Source organism: Lycium ferocissimum, chromosome 3 (assembly GCF_029784015.1).
Source record: "Lycium ferocissimum isolate CSIRO_LF1 chromosome 3, AGI_CSIRO_Lferr_CH_V1, whole genome shotgun sequence".
Lineage (NCBI taxonomy): Eukaryota > Viridiplantae > Streptophyta > Magnoliopsida > Solanales > Solanaceae > Lycium > Lycium ferocissimum.
The window spans coordinates 68,880,368-68,896,678 of record NC_081344.1 but is presented as its reverse complement, the minus strand read 5'-3'; the positions used below and the strand labels follow the sequence as shown (position 1 = coordinate 68,896,678).

Below are 16,311 nucleotides of genomic sequence, written 5' to 3'. Positions count from 1 at the left end.
TTTTATATTTAAAAATATATAACCAACTTATGAGTTTTTTTTTCTTCAAAAAATAAACTTATGGGTTTTTTTTTAAATTTTAAGAAATTTGAAATCATGAGTTGCAATCACGAAGTACAACGTTGGTTAATATAGACTTATAGGTCAAGTTGTACTTCTTGGAAAATTTGGGACTTGAAATTACGATACGAAGCTAAAATTGAAATTTTGTGCAAATTTGATAAACAAACACTGATTTAAAATTAAAATATGAGATCATGATTCCAAATCGCATGGCCAAACGCCCACTAAGTAGGCACAAAAATTTTCACCCATTTGCTCCCGAGAAAATGTCAAAATGGGTCCTCATGCCTGAGGATGGTTTCAAAATAATTCCTTAAGTATGCACTTGAAAGTTTTGGTCCTTTGACGGTACATAATAAAGGGTAGGGAAATACATAAGCAATAAAGCCCGCACAGGACTGTCTATCATCAATCCTAGCTCTCTTGGCTTTCCTGAGGACTGTCTAAATCTGAAATGGCTAGAAAGCATGAAAGTCTCAACCAACTATCCTTTTCTTTCTTTTTAGTGTTTGTAAAATATTTACAGAACTCTGTCTATTAAATTTGACGTAAACGGTGAAAAAAAGAATTAACTATAAACACCAAGAAAATTCTATCAAATCTTAAAATATGCAACACAAAAAACTACACTAGACACAAAAGATATTAAAAATAGCAAAAATTACACCTTAAAAAGTTACACCAAGCTTGAAAAATAAATTTAACATAGCAAAAACTATAAGAAGAAAATTACATCTCTAAATGTGAGCTCTTGCTAATTTCCCCTTTTTCATTGTTCCTGTCAAATCTAAAGGACGGAATAAAACATATCTCTGTCTATTAAATTTGACGTAAACATTGGAAAAAAATTAACTATAAATACCAAGAAAATCCTATCAAATCTTAAAATATGCAACACAAAAAATTACATTAGACACAAAAGATATTAAAAATAGCAGAAATTACACCTTAAAAAGTTGCACCAAACTTGAAAAATAAATTTATCTTAGCAAAACTATAAAAAGAAATTGCACCTCTAAATGTAAGCTCCCGCTAATTTCCCCTTTTTCATTATTCCTGTCAAATCTAAAGGACGGAATTAGACTAAAGTATTATAATTTTTGGCAAATTTAAAGCACCGAAACTGTTAAATACATACTCAAGGGACTATTTTGAACATACCGTCAAACATAAGGACCACTTTTGTCATCTTCTCATTTGCTCCCAGTACAAAGTTATTCTAAAAGTTAGGGCAACAAAACGAGAAAAGGCCATAAATAGTCCCTTATCTATGGGAGTAGGTCTAAAATGATCCCTTAACTATACACTTACCGGTTTTAGTCCTTTTACTATTCAAAAACTTATCAAATTTGGTCTCCGTCTTTTTTTATACAAACGGCGTGCAAACTCATAAACTTTCGTGAGATTAATCATTAAACCATTCCTCGAGACCTATATTTCTCTCTCCTCGCTCTCTTTTTTTCTCAAGTTTCTCTTGTTAAAAAAAAAAATTAAAAAAAAAAAAGAATCATTCTGGCACTAGTGTCGCACTCGAGTCTCTAAAATTTGAAAAGACAAACTCAGACTCAAAATTTCTGTAACCATTCTTCTCAAACACTACTAAAAAATTGGTAAAAACCGACGGAAAAAACCGATGGAAAAAACCGACGGAAAGACTGACAGACTCTGTCGGTTTTTTCAATAATTTTTTTAAATCTTTTTTTTTAAGAAAACTGACGGACTGAGTCGATTATTTTTTGAACAAAAATGCACGAAAAAATATAATTATTTGTTATATTATTTTCCAAAATAAAACGATGGAGTCCGTCAGTTTTTTATTTTTATTTTTTATTTTTTTATAAAAAAATTGACGGAGACGAAGTCCATCAGTTTTTTGAGCGAAAAAACAGTATAAATTAAATCAATGTAAGTATATGAATAAAAAATATTAGTGGTCTAGTGGTAAAGCCCTTGAATGCCAAGGAACATATCCGGGTTTGACTCCAAGTTTCTACATTTCATTCTTTAATTTAAAAAAAAAAAATGATGTGAGACCATCAGTTTTGTTTTAATTTTTTTTGGAAAAAAATTGAGGTTAAAGAATGAACCTGAGGAAAAAAAAGGAGAAGAAATATGTCTAAGGAATGGTTTAACGATTAATCTTACGAAGGTTTATGAGTTTGGTTTTGTATAAAAAAATATATGAGAACCAAATTTGATAAGTTTTTGGATAGTTAAAGGACTAAAATCGGTAGGGACCACTTTAGATATACTACCATAGATAAGGGACTATTTATGGCCAAAACTCTCTACTTAACTTAGTAACTCCGCATTAGTATTGCAGCGTAATAAATCCAAGGGTAAACCTGGGTTAAATGGTAAGATTGAGAACTTCAAAAGTTTAAATGATGCTGTTACTTTCTTCAATCAAATGGTTAGAATGAAGCCTCTACCTTCTGTTCCCGTCTTCTGTAAATTATTTAAAACTATGCTAAGTATGAAGCATTACTCAGCTGTTGTTTCTCTTTTTCGAGAAATGCAGATATTGGGTATTCCTATTAATGTGTTTCATCTTGAATATTGTGATTGACAATTATTGCCTGATGCATCGTGTTGATTGTGGATTTTTGGTGTTACCCATTTACTTGAAGAATGGTATTTCATTTAATGACGTTACATTTACCACCCTAATAAGGGGATTATTTGCTGAAAATAAGGTCAAAAATGCAGTTGAATTGTTCAAAAAATTGGTGAGAGAAGATTTGTGAGCACGATGAAGTCATGTATGCAACCGTAATGAATGGTCTCAGCAAAAGGGGCCATACCCAAATAACTTTAAGTTTGCTCAGGTTAATGGAAAAAGGGAACACTAAGCGTCTAAGCCCAACATAGTCATCTATAACATTGTTATAGATGCACTTTGCAAAGATGGAAACTTACACGCTGCTATCAATCTTTTGAACGAGATGAAGCAGAAAAGCATTCGTCCCAACATAGTCACTTATAGTTCATTAATTGATGGTTGGTGTAGGCTTGGTCTGTGGGAAAAGGTCAAGACTTTGTTCTCTGAGATGGTGAACTTTAATATTTATCCAAATGTGCGGACCTTCAACATAGTGATTGACGGACTATGCAAAGAAGGAAAAGTTGATGATGCCGAGAAAGTATTGAGACACATGACCGATAAAGGTGTAGAGCCTGATGCGATCACCTACAGTGCGATAATGGATGGATGTTGTTTGTGTGGTCAACTGGATAGTGCGAGGAGAATTTTGATTTCATGATAGATAAGTGCATTGAGCCTGACATTATTAGCTATAGCATACTAAAGCATACTAATAAATGGATACTGTAAGAAAAAAATGGTTGAGGCAATGGAATTGTTTCATGAAATTTCTCAAAAGGGATTAACTGTTAGCTTTACCTATACTGCTATTTTGCAAGGTCTATTTGAAGTTGGAAGAATTGGGTGTGCAAAAGAGTTCTTTGATGAGATGCTATCAACGGGGCCCATACCTGATTTATGCACTCATTGCACTTTGCTCAATGGTTATTTTAAGCACGAGCTTGTTGAAGAAGCTATGTCACTCTTTAATAAGTTGGAAAGAAAGAGAGAATATACTAGTATTGAATTTTACAATGTTGTCATTAATGGATTGTGCAAAAATGGTAAACTCCATGAAGCTCGTGCGATTTTCAAGAAGCTTTCTTTAATGGGATTGCTTCTGAATGTTAGAACATACAATATTATGATAAATGGATTTTGTCTTGAAGGGTCGTTAGATGAAGCTAAAGATATCCTAAGAAAGATGGAAGAAAACGGTTGTTTACCAAACAATGTCACTTACAATGTTATTGTGCGAGGATTTCTCAGGTGCAGCAAAATTATTGAAATGACAATTTTCATGACGGAAATGGTTGGAAGGGGCTTCTCAGTTGATGCAACTACAACTGAGTTATTGATAGACGTTATAAGGGAGAATCCTTCTGTCCTTGACCTGATACCAGAGCTTCACTCGGAAAATAAGAAGTGAATATTTCTTCCCCTTGGATTATTCGGCTATGCTATGGCTGTGATACAATTTCCTTTTTATCCCTGCAAAAGAAATGGCATCCAATGCAATTGCAGAAGCTGATAGTAATTACCATGTTACTTGAGTTTTCTAGGCAGGCCTACGGGGAAGGTACGTCAATTTTGATATTTTGAGTTTTTTTATCAAGTCTTCTTTTTCTTAGAAATCAAATGTTATTGCACTCTTAATATGAGAAAAAATTGTGACCATACCATAGTTTCCCTTTATAAAAAAAAATGGTGAACATACCGATTTAAAAAATAATAATAATGGTGAGTTTCCTTTGTCTACACGTTAGTTGTTATCTTCAGTTATTATCATTTTCTTTTCTTTTTAAAGAATCAATAACAACTGCCTTTAACTTAGAAATTGCTACATGAACAATCTTTTTCGGAAGTTGTCTGCTCTGGGGTTCCATTAGTGGATGATGTAACTACGACCTTTAGAAACTTCCGAGTTGACAAGATCAACTCCATCCTTCTGCCTCAACCATATGGTATGAATAATTTTTGTTTTCCTGAAATTGATACAAAACAAGTTTGAATCTGATAGGATGTACTATAGATGAATGGTCAACATCATATTCAAGTTAATGGTCAAAAACGCACCTAAGCTATCACCTTTTCGCTAGTTTCATACCTCAACTATTCATTGTTCTATTTACCTACCTAAACTATCACTCTCTTTATATTAAAACACACGTCCATGTTGAGTTGGCCTCCACACGCTTGTTGTCGATTGGGAACTAATAATCGCAACTCATCGAGGTGTGTTTTAATACAAAGAGAGTGATAGTTTAGGCAGGTAAAGGGAACAACAGATAGTTGAGGTCTGAAACTCGCGAAAAGTGATTATTTTGGTGTGTTTTTTACCATTTACTCAATTATTTAAGAATATATTGTTGGAAATTTATATATGATCCAAGAGTACTGGATGCTTATTGGGAGTTGACATTTTCATATTGTCAAAATAAAGATCATTGGTCCTGCGAAGGACCTATTTGATTGGGAGTTTGAAGATGTCAATTGGTCATGTACTAAGCAGTCTTCATCAAGGGTCAACAAGTACTACACGACTGCTATACTTTCCTGCCTTTTCTGGTCTATTTGGATGGAGAGCAATGATAGATGTTTCAATGACAAGAGAAGCAAGAATAAAGAGGACGGCAAGACTGCTTAATCACCTTGCCTTAGACCCGTCTGAGTCGGGCAACAATCTTCCGGAGTACGATTAATAATGATAGATACTCTAACTGTAGTAATAGAATACTTTATCCATTACAATAATATGACTGTGTAATCTGGGAACTCTTATTCAGTGTAATGGGTTCTGCGAGATGGAGCCAAAAATTTGTACTCTGAAATTTTCCGCAACTCATGGTGGTGCCAATGGGTATCAAAAGGCTTTCTTTCTTTTTGTTGAAAAAAAAAAAAAAAAAGCTTTCTTTTGTGTATAGGAATTCAAGAAATGGCTTTTCACTGTTGACAGTGAGCTCTTCTCTTCGTTTATTACACTCTGGAACTGTTTTACTTGGTTTCTCTGTTTACTCAAGGATGATTGTTCGGCTTAATTGTTGAAGAATGAAATGGGTCCTAATAGAGCGGAATAAATGCAAAGGATTCATTTTGTCTTTCCCAACTAGTTTGGGATTGACATGTAATAATTGTTGTTGTACTATTTGATTGTTGAAACGAAATTATGAGAACAGATTCCGGAGAGAACTACAAGTACAGAAGATCCCTTCTGATGACCGACATTTAAGGCACCTTCTGGCCATTTTGTTTTCTCATGGTTTCTGAAAAGGAGAAGGAGAGGAAAAAAGGAAATATTTCGACAAACTACGAACTTAAAAGATGGAAGAACAAGCAAATCTACTGCTACTGTCTGAGGGGTGGTGGCCACGCTTATTAGAGTTCTTCTGTGATCAACCAATACATTGACCAGTTATCAACCTGTTTTCTTCTTCTGATCCCTTTTGCTTCCCTAGTAAATTCAGTATTGGCTTTATGGTTCTTAAATCAAATGCTTGAATCATTAGAGAATGAGGTATCAACCACTTCTAAAAGACATCAGCTTCTTCTTGACTGGCTTTTAAGAGTTGGTGATGTGACCTCTCTGCTCCTACTAGTTTTTGAATTTTGAAAGTGTTCTGTGATCGTGTCTGCATGTGTAGCTTCGTCATAGCTGTCATTCAGATAGTTGTTGTCTATGAAATATTGAATCCTCAGGACACTATAAGATAGGAGTAACATATATCTAGTTACTTCTCTCTTTAGTTTTTCAACGTGATCTCGTTCTATCAAAAACTTAACCTCGTCTCTAGAATCATTTGAATGTCAGCTGTGATTTTTTGTGTCTTGTTCATGATTGTAATAAAGTATTTGCAGGATGATTTACTATATGCCGACACAAATAGTTGGTCAAATGTTAGGATAAAAGAAAAACAAATAGTTCTGTCGCATGCAATTTACTACCAAATGATCTATGTACTTTCTTCTCTTTCTTTTCCCCCCATCTTTTGTCCTCCTCTCACATTGACTCTGTTGAACTCATCTCAGAGAAATCATAGCACAGGGAAGATCATCCAAGTCCATCAAAGTTGGGGACGTTATGACAGAAGAGGTAAACTTAAAAGCCTCTTCTCATCATAAAAGAAATGTGCAGCATCGAAATGTGCTTCCTGTCAAAAGCTATTCTATTATCTAGATGTGCGAGACATTTTATAACATGATTTCAAATTTGTATATATCTGGTTTGAAAAACAAACTCATCATGATCACACCAGAAACTTAATTTCTGAAAGCTATGCAGCTGATGGAAGTTGCTATTTTCTGCTTCATTTCTCAGACCTTTAGCCTTTTTAAAAGTGTATTTGCTTTGAACACAAGAAGATAAGTTTAAATACTTCGCAACATGATAAGAGTAGCCAGTCTTCATTTAAAAAAAAAAAAAAGAGACATGTTAGAGTAATTTGTACTTGTTTTGTTGGGAAGTAGAAGTCCCAGTTTGGACAAGGTTATGTAATTGACATATTGAAAGTTTGGACCCATCTGCCAATTCCAAGTCCAAGTCACTTAATAAATATGTACAAATATATTAAATGCTAGGACTTGTAATTGGTCATTCGAGCCGAACCTTCAATAAAAGGTTTTAGTTTTATTTAGAACTTAATTTCTTGAAAGTGGGTTTTCGATCGGCAGTACACCTTTTGGCTTTATTGTATTCTTAAGAAACTTGTTTGTTTATACAACCAATACTTCTTCGGTGACAGTGATTTTTCACACTTCAAAGCTTTCATTCAGTTCCGTCTATTTTTCTGATACAACATGTCTCTTGCCAGATAACCACAGTGGAGATAGCCAGATAAGCATGATAGAGATGGTGTCCGTTGGTGATGTTGTTCGTGCTGTTGCAAGTGAATATAGGAATGAGCTGAACCGTGTAAATGCTTATATACAAGGAGTTTACTAGATGATGATGACAATAATAAATGGATCAGGCGCTTAATCTTGTAAATATTTGCATTACTTGGTTCTTCTAGTATTGGCATGCGCCTCTGGATGTGGCATACTGCACTGCTTTGCCAGTTTCTGTGTGCTTTATAACAGGCTGTTGTTTCAGATGGCAATTTTTTTTAACAAAACAAGTGGTGTTTCGTCTTGTTTTTTAGGGATTAATGTTGACATATTCTCAAGAGCATTTTGTGGTTCTTTCACATTGTTCGAAAGATTAAGACAGGTTCTAACATAGTCAGAGATGATCTGGTTTAGGTTCCTAATTACTAGTAAGCTTTCCTTCTTGAACAAAAAAAATTGGTTCCTCTATATATAACTGTTATGGGGGAACTTTTTTCTCTCGGTAAATGTGAGACCATCCATATTCCCCTCCCTGCTTCTCTTCTCGGGCTTCTTCTGTGATCTCTTTTCTTTCTTTCAGCCTGTCTTTTGTTCTTCTTTGCTTGTACCCTATCCATCTGCGCACCTTTGCTGGGCTTACTACTTTCACTGAGTAACTTAAGGCCTACTTTATGGCAAAGAGAAAGGTGTTTGCGGTAGACCAACAAGGTGACATGGGTAGAGCAATGTTGTTTTTCTATTGTAACAATACTTTTGCAGTGATAGAAATCAGTCAGAATTGGTTCAAAGTGGTGGAGAGACGGAGTAATTTTGTGACCAGAGTGTCCTTTAACAAGAATGATATTTTGGATTTATGCAGAAGTATGGAGCAGCAGGGAAAATGGAAGTCAGATACACTTGTAGCATATATTTGAAAACTTCAATGGAAAGGGAAGGTACATCAGAGTGGTGGCCTTTAAAGGTAATATTAGCAAGACTTAGATCATCATCCAAGAAGTTAGTGAAAATGCTGAATGGCGAAACTTTGCAAAGAAACATCGGACAGTGCCAACAACAGTGAACAACAACTGCAGCTAGAGGAATAGCCAAAGGAGGAATCAAAATAGCTGCTGAGGATTTGGCAGACACTTGTAATAGAGTTCATGTTGAAAATAGCTCTCTCAAAAGCAGAGTAGAGTTTCTTCGCAGATGCTTATTGGGATTATTCAGGAAAAATATGGTGAAGCTTCCTACCTGCAGCGAGATACAATGGGCGAATAGAGTTTGGAAGATTCCGGAAAGTATAAAGGTGAAAGATTTGAATGTGATGACTATTTCTGAATTGAGTTTGCATCGATTGCAGAGGCAGAAAGAATTAATTGATTCCTCCCCACAAAACAGTAATGAAATACTGCAAAAACCCTTCTGCCTTCAACGTTCACTTCGGAAAAGTAGCAGGCATCAACAGATCTTCAATTTTAATTTTATTTGAGTAAGTTTTTGATATTTTTTGTAACATTCTTTCAATCACTTACTCGTAATCATTAAACTTTAAAAGAATTGCTCGCCAAATGTTATCGCAACTAATTGGCTTATCTATATCAAAAAAAAAGATAGGGAAAAAGTTCCATCATCAAACTTTTCTAAATGACCTATCCATGTCATTCGTTAATAGTTGAGTATAAAAATGCTCCAGCTTACACCTTTACCCCTTATGTGCCATTATCCACTAATGGCTCTCAAACCAGGTATTATAAGGCAATATTTTGATTTTTTAATGCATGATATGCCAGTAGCTTCAAATTAAACCGGACAATTTGCAGGATTGCCCTTCGCTGAGGGTGGTCTTTAATTTTTATCCCTCGAATTTGTGATCTTTAACTTTTGCCCTTCAAGCAGAATTCTACGCAAATTCTGCCTTGTAATTTTTTTTTTTACTGAGTTGGGGTTCGAACCCACAATCTCGGAGTATTAAGCGAAGGGCAAAACTTAAAACCACCAATTTGAAGGACAAAAATTAAAGACCACCCCAAATGAAGGGCAATCCGCACAAAAAAAAAAATGAATTAAACCCTCCACATCATTTAACTCATTCTCTTCATTTAAGCTCAGTTAAAATACGAATCGCGTTTGAACCCAAATCCTTACCCATTTTTAGGCCCCGTTTGGACATGGTTTGAGACCATATTTGGACATGCAATTTGGATATTTTAAGGAGTATTTTCTCTTATAGACATAAAAACCTCACAAGTTGTGAAAACTATCAAAACATTCTCAATTCTTAAACAATCTTACCAAATGAGCAAGTCATAGTTCATAACAAAATTAATACGCTAATTCATAACAACCGACTCAAAATTAATACTAGAAGACTTTCTAAAAATACAACATCAATTGATCAAATTTTAGTTCAATAAATAAAATTAAACTATGAGTCTTTTTTTACAAAATTAAAAGGTTGGTAGACATAAATAAAATTTGGTGAAAGTTAATGAGATTGGTAAATGATTGATGAGGGTAATTGTTAAAAATATCTACTAACTTATGAGTCTTTTTTTACAAAATATAAACTTATGGGTTAAATTTTATATTTAAAAAAATTGAAACTATGGTTTCAAACCATGCGTAAAAACGCATGTCCAAACGCTGATTTGAAACCATGATTTTAAAATTCATGGCCAAACGCCTACTTAAAGTGCCAAAGAAAATCCACTAATGAGCTAACTATTTCCTTTGTCAATCTTTTTGCCAGCTCCGCCAAAGAACCACACCACACAAGAAAAATCAAATCAAACTAATTTCGGGTCGGTATTCGGTATATATTATTGACAAGCCAAATAAGAAAGGCAAGCCTTACAAAAAGCAAGCGAATTAATGATCTAGCTCTATTTCCTAGACTCTTTGGCATCGTTAGGAACGTCTTTAATGGCCTTAGATTGCTATAAAGTAATAGACTGGTCTACACTTCAAGAATTTTGATGCAAATAGTTTTTGATCTTTTTTTAATGTAATTGTAATATTAACAAAAACCCCACCTGTTCCCCAAGTCCTTCACCGGAAATACGAGATGTCACCGGAAAATTGTAACAATTTCAAAGCCAGTACATATCACAAGTAAACATATCAAATAGCAAAACAGAGGCAAGAAACGATAAAGTTCATCTGTAAAACACACAATGGACAACTTTCTCCGGGGTTACAATGTCACGCCCCAAATCTGGAGAGGCGTGGCCGGCACCGGAGCCATACTCGGCCCTAGCGAACCACTCTGTAACAATAATCTTGGAGGGTGACCCTCAACTTAGGCCGACGAGGCCTGCCTGCAAACAAATAATACCAACCAAGGCGGACAAGGTCGTATCCTGAATCAGCTGTAAGTAGTAACTATCACATCTGAAGGGCACACTCACCCAAAACATATATACATAATGTGCGTGTGTCAACGAGGCCGCCATGAATGTCTACAACCAACAGTACCACAATGGACATGTACAACGGGCCGGTAAGGCCATAATATTGATATATAACATGCAAGACTCGTCTACAAGCCTTTAGAGATCATAGAACTATATCATGATTGGGACAAGACCCCGGCCTACCCATCAAGTCTATATACACAAAAGAGACTCCTAAGTCTAGACCTGGTAACTCCGGATGAGTGGAGCTTACCAATCAGCTGATGTCTGGTCCTGTCTACTGGGGAGGTCTATCCGGCTGTCTGTCAGAACCTGCAGGCATGAATGCAGCCCCCGATAAAAAGGTACGTCAGTACGAAATAATGTACCAAGTATGTAAGGCAATATAATAACTGAAACTGAAACTGAACTAAAAAGCATAATAATGTGGAGGCCAAAGAATGCCCTAGAACAAACTCACCTGATCCAACTCATCTTAATGCAATACAATAATATCATAGCTAGTCGGCAATATATAGGGTTCGGTGTATCTCTTACTGACCAAGTGGCCAGACAACTGTAAAATCTCACTGACCGTAAGGCCATGCAAATATGAAATCTCACTGACCAAGTGGTCAGGCAACTGTAAAATCTCACTGATCGAGAGGCCAGACAATATTGTCTCACTGACCAAGAGGTTAGGCTAAAGAAAATATATGTATATCACGCTGTATATGATGTGTGTATATATATCTCTACTGACATCAACGGAATAAGGAGCGGATAAGAATCCCTCAGAAAGTACCACACAATCACTCGGGAGTCTATAGATCGTTAAGACAAGATCTAGTCGATAGGTTTCTCTTTATATGTTTTGTAAGCTCCTATTAGATTTAGAATCATGTTAGGAAAAGAAAGGATAGCCATTACATACCTCGTGTCGTCAATACAAACCAACAACGAACTCGTCTCGACTAGTACGCCAATCTTATAACAATGGTATACATTTATTAACTTAGGTATAGCTAGTATATCACATATATCGAATGATAACTCGTTTCTAAAATGAATCAGATAGCATTTCCCTTATTCTTTAACAACCACAACTCAACCAACAAGACCAACTATATCTATTATTTTCCTTCATGCTTTACTAGTTTCCAATCTCACACGGTTGGGTTGTATAACTTTGAGTAGTGTCCTAAATGTGTTCCTTATCGCTTGTTCAGGTCGATCACAAAAAGAAAGACTCCAAGTTTGGCTTTGGACTCACAGTTGGAGAATAGAGGAGGCAGCTTAAACAGCGATTAGGTTTTAATATACGGAAGAGGGCCAAATATACCCTTGTACTATCGGAAAAGGGCCAAATATACCCCTCGACCCTTGTGATACTTTGGATCCAAATATATTCCTACAGTTATACTTTAAACACAAATATATTCCTCCACCGTTAAAATTGACGAAGGTGGAACCCAATCCCACATGGCATTAATATTTTAATAAAATAAATGACATATGGCATGCCACATCACTAATCAAACCCAATTACCTCCACCCCTCTCCTTCCATATCATCTTTCACCATTAGCACCTCCCCTTCCACCACTACTACACCATTATGCCACCACCATTTTCACAAACTAGAGAGGCAAAAGAAATTATAATGATTCAATTGACTTTGCTAATCATTTTCTTTAGTGTTGGATGATAAATATATGAGTTATTTTCACAGCTCCCTTTGGTTTTCTCTTCTGATGTATTATCAAGCCCACTAAAAAAATTCAAACTTCCAGTTGTTCTCTTAATTTCGTCAGATGGGTTCCGCTTCGGATGTCAATACAAGACAGACATATCCCAAATATAAATAGATTGATTAGGAATGGGCAGAAGGCCAACTGGGTTTAATTCCTGTGTTCCCAACATTGACTTTTCCTGATCACTTGGCTATTGACTTTCAGTTTTTTATCCAATCCTTCTTACTTAGTTAATTTGAAGCATTCATAACTATATTTATTAAGAGAAAAAAGAAAATTTGAAGCATTATAATTTCTTCTACCTTTCGAGTTTGTGAAAATGATGGTGGCATAATGGTGTAGCAGTGGTGGAGGAGCTGCTAATGGTGAAAGATGATATGGAAGGAGAGGGGCGGAGTAATTGGGTTTGATTAGTGATGTGGCATGCCACATGGCATTTATTTTATTAAAATGTTAATGTCATGTGGAATTGAGTTCCAACTTAGTCAATTTTAACAGCGGAAGGTATATTTGTGCCCAAAGTATAACTGTAGGGGTATATTTAGACTCAAATATAATGAGGGATATATTTGGCCCTTTTCCGTTTAATATATGAGCACAAGATTATAATTGAAAGCATCCTAACAAGTGATTAGTTTTCTCGGTGATAAAAGAATCGAAACATCAGTTTTGTATTTTTATTTAGCGACGTTGTTTCTGGAGCAAACATATCAACTAGTCACTAGTAGTTGATTTTGCAATTTGAGACATTCTTTAGATAGTTTATAATTGTAGAGTTGACTTTATTCAGATAGAGATATCTACCATTATGATTTAATTGTGTGTTGAAACATCTGGCGACTCTGTGCTTAATAATTCTATGGTTCAAGTTAATATAGTGTTCAGTCTATTGCAAAGGCAAACCCTACCTCTACCCACCCTCCCTCCCCCCCCCCCACCCCCCACACCGAACAACCAATTCGACTTAAGGTTTTTGAGGTATTTGAATACTTATCATCGAGATAACAATCAGTAGTTTTCTTCGTTTAATATTTGTAATGGTGGGAGATAACATATATCAAGAAATAGTCAAGGTAAATCAGATACTACCGTTAAACAAAAGAAAGTACCACTCATTTATGTCTCTATTTCAGATTACTAAGAATTGACTATATGGATTCTCTATAGCCAACTTCTGATTAAGTAGACAGCGAAGCTTCTATCAAATTTTCAAGGATGTCTTACCTGACGACTTGTACATCTTAAGACTATGATAAATAAAAACAAGGGTAACTACAGCAAATATTGCTTTAATTTGATTCAGCAGATATATTATTCGTCTCAAAATCACACGCCTAATCCCCTTACGCCATGAAAATCCTACACAGATAGTAGTCATAATGTTTGCTTTTTACAAAGGCTGATGGTGTTTAATTTTGGGAAATGTGAGTATATTAAAATATATTAATAAAATGACAAATTGAAAATTTTCCGAGATATGAGTTTACTAAATATAAAAAAGAGAACAAACATTTTAGTTGAAACTTTTTATGTATCAACAACAACAACATACCCAGTGAAATTCCACCTAATGGGGTCTGGGAAGGGTAGAATGTACGCAGGTCTTATCTCTACCTTGGGAGGTAGACAGTGGCGGAGTCAGAATTTTTACTAAGGGGGTTCAAAATATGAAAAAGTAAACACACGGAGAAGCCAAAGAGAGTTTAAACGTCTACTATATATACATAAAAAATAATTTAAATCATGCATAAATAGTGTAATTTTCTGCCGAAGGGGGTTCCCTTGGCCCTTCCTCCAACAACAACAACAATGCCAATGCCAACAACAATAATTATAATAATTAAGAGCAAGGAGTAAAACTAAAAATGTAATAGTACACAGATTTGGGACCGTAGATGATCATGTCACTCCACTTGGCAACAGGACAAGCCAGCAGCGGAGCCAGAATTTTCACTAAGGGGGTTCAAAAATATAAAAGAGTAACAAACGAGGAAGCCAAGGGGTTCAACATATACTATTTATACATAAAAAATAGTTTTAACCTTGTGTATATATGGTAATTTTTCCCCGAAGGGGGTTCGGGTGAACACCCTGGCCACCACTTGACTCCGCCCCTGGAGGTAGAGGAGTTGTTTCCGGTAGACCCTCGGCACAAGAACAAGCAATTTAAAGCTGTATAAAAGACATGAAAAAATACTGTAAAAAAAAACAAAAAAAAAATTGTGCATATAAGAGACATTTTTATTAATACACGTAAAGAGACATCAATTATGAAGGGAATCATTTAAGGAGACATCAAACGCCAAAGCTTGGAACGTGTTTGCTGTTAGATCACTTCTAAGGTTTTTAATGTTTCATTGTATATCTTCTTCTTTTTTTATGACATGGGAGTTTACTGTCGCTACCCTTCGGATGCGCACAGGATAAATCCAGCTCCTGTGCAATAGCTCGCAAACCACACAACAAGAACTTTTGGAGTTTGGAACTCCAACATACTGTGTGGGAGTTTCACATATAGAGGATCTTCGAGTTCCGGTTTAGTGTTATGAAGTTTCATTTGTCAATATCTCGAACTCAAGCACGATATGCTGGAACTATTCATATTTTAGGTAGTTGTATTTTTATCCACATGTTATGCCCCATTAAAATATAGATTTTTCTCAATTATATTTCAAATGGTGGATAAACTTTGATTGCCGTCTCAAAAACCGGCCATTCCACCTAATTCTTACTAAATAATATAAACATTTCTATCAATACCTAAATTTACAAACTTAGAATTATCCCGCATGAGCTATCACCTAAAATTTGGGGCTTTTTGAGATTGCAGTGGATTAAAAGTATTTATTATTGGTTTAATTCACATGTAGGTGAAAAACTAACTACTCCCTCTGTTCACTTTTATTTATCACGTTTTTACTTCTCGAGAGTCAAATTACATAGACTTTGATCAACATTTTAAGATGTATTTTTTCATCATCATATTAATATTTGAAGAATTGCAACTTACAATATATTCTGTATAGTTTTTGAACATCTAAATTTTAATTTAAAATATTAAATTAATTTAATTCAATTAAACTCCAAAGATTAGTCATATTGACTCTCAAGAAGTGAAACGTGACAATTAAAAGTAAACGGAGGAAGTAATTATTTCGTAATGCGTTTGACTTTAAATGAATTGGGTTATGACTAGTTTGTTGACGACATCAACATGTTGAATTCATAATGACCCATCAAATTATTTGGTCAAACTCAAAATTTAAAATATACAAAATCAAATTTGGAGATTAAAATACGGGAAAGGGTTAGATTTATACTCTCACAAAAATTTATATTTGTCCTCGTTATAATATATATCAAAAAAATGTAGGCGAGTATATGACCCTATACGCTAAATATATAGTATAATCAAAAGACAAATATAACTTATTCGTAAGAGTACAATGGCAAACCTAACCCTTTTCCGATTAAAACATTACTATATATTTTAGAAGAACGTAAAAAAAAAAAAAAAGCTAATAAAATAAAAGAAGATATTAGTCACCAATTTTTTTAAAGCAAAATAAAAAAGTGATGGAATTTTGGATCTTTTTGTACGGGATTAAACAATTTTGGACCAGATTGAAAGGATTAAACAATTTTGGACCAGATTGAAAGTACGACCCTATCATTGATATGATGTGTATATATAGATATATATTATTATATAA

General features: G+C 34.8%; 1 pseudogene; it reads left to right on the top strand.

Annotated features, from left to right (window-relative positions):
• Positions 1-1,859: 1,859 nt before the first annotated feature.
• Positions 1,860-6,865, top strand: LOC132049037 (putative pentatricopeptide repeat-containing protein At1g12700, mitochondrial; annotated as a pseudogene).
• The last annotated feature ends 9,446 nt before the right edge of the window (positions 6,866-16,311 follow it).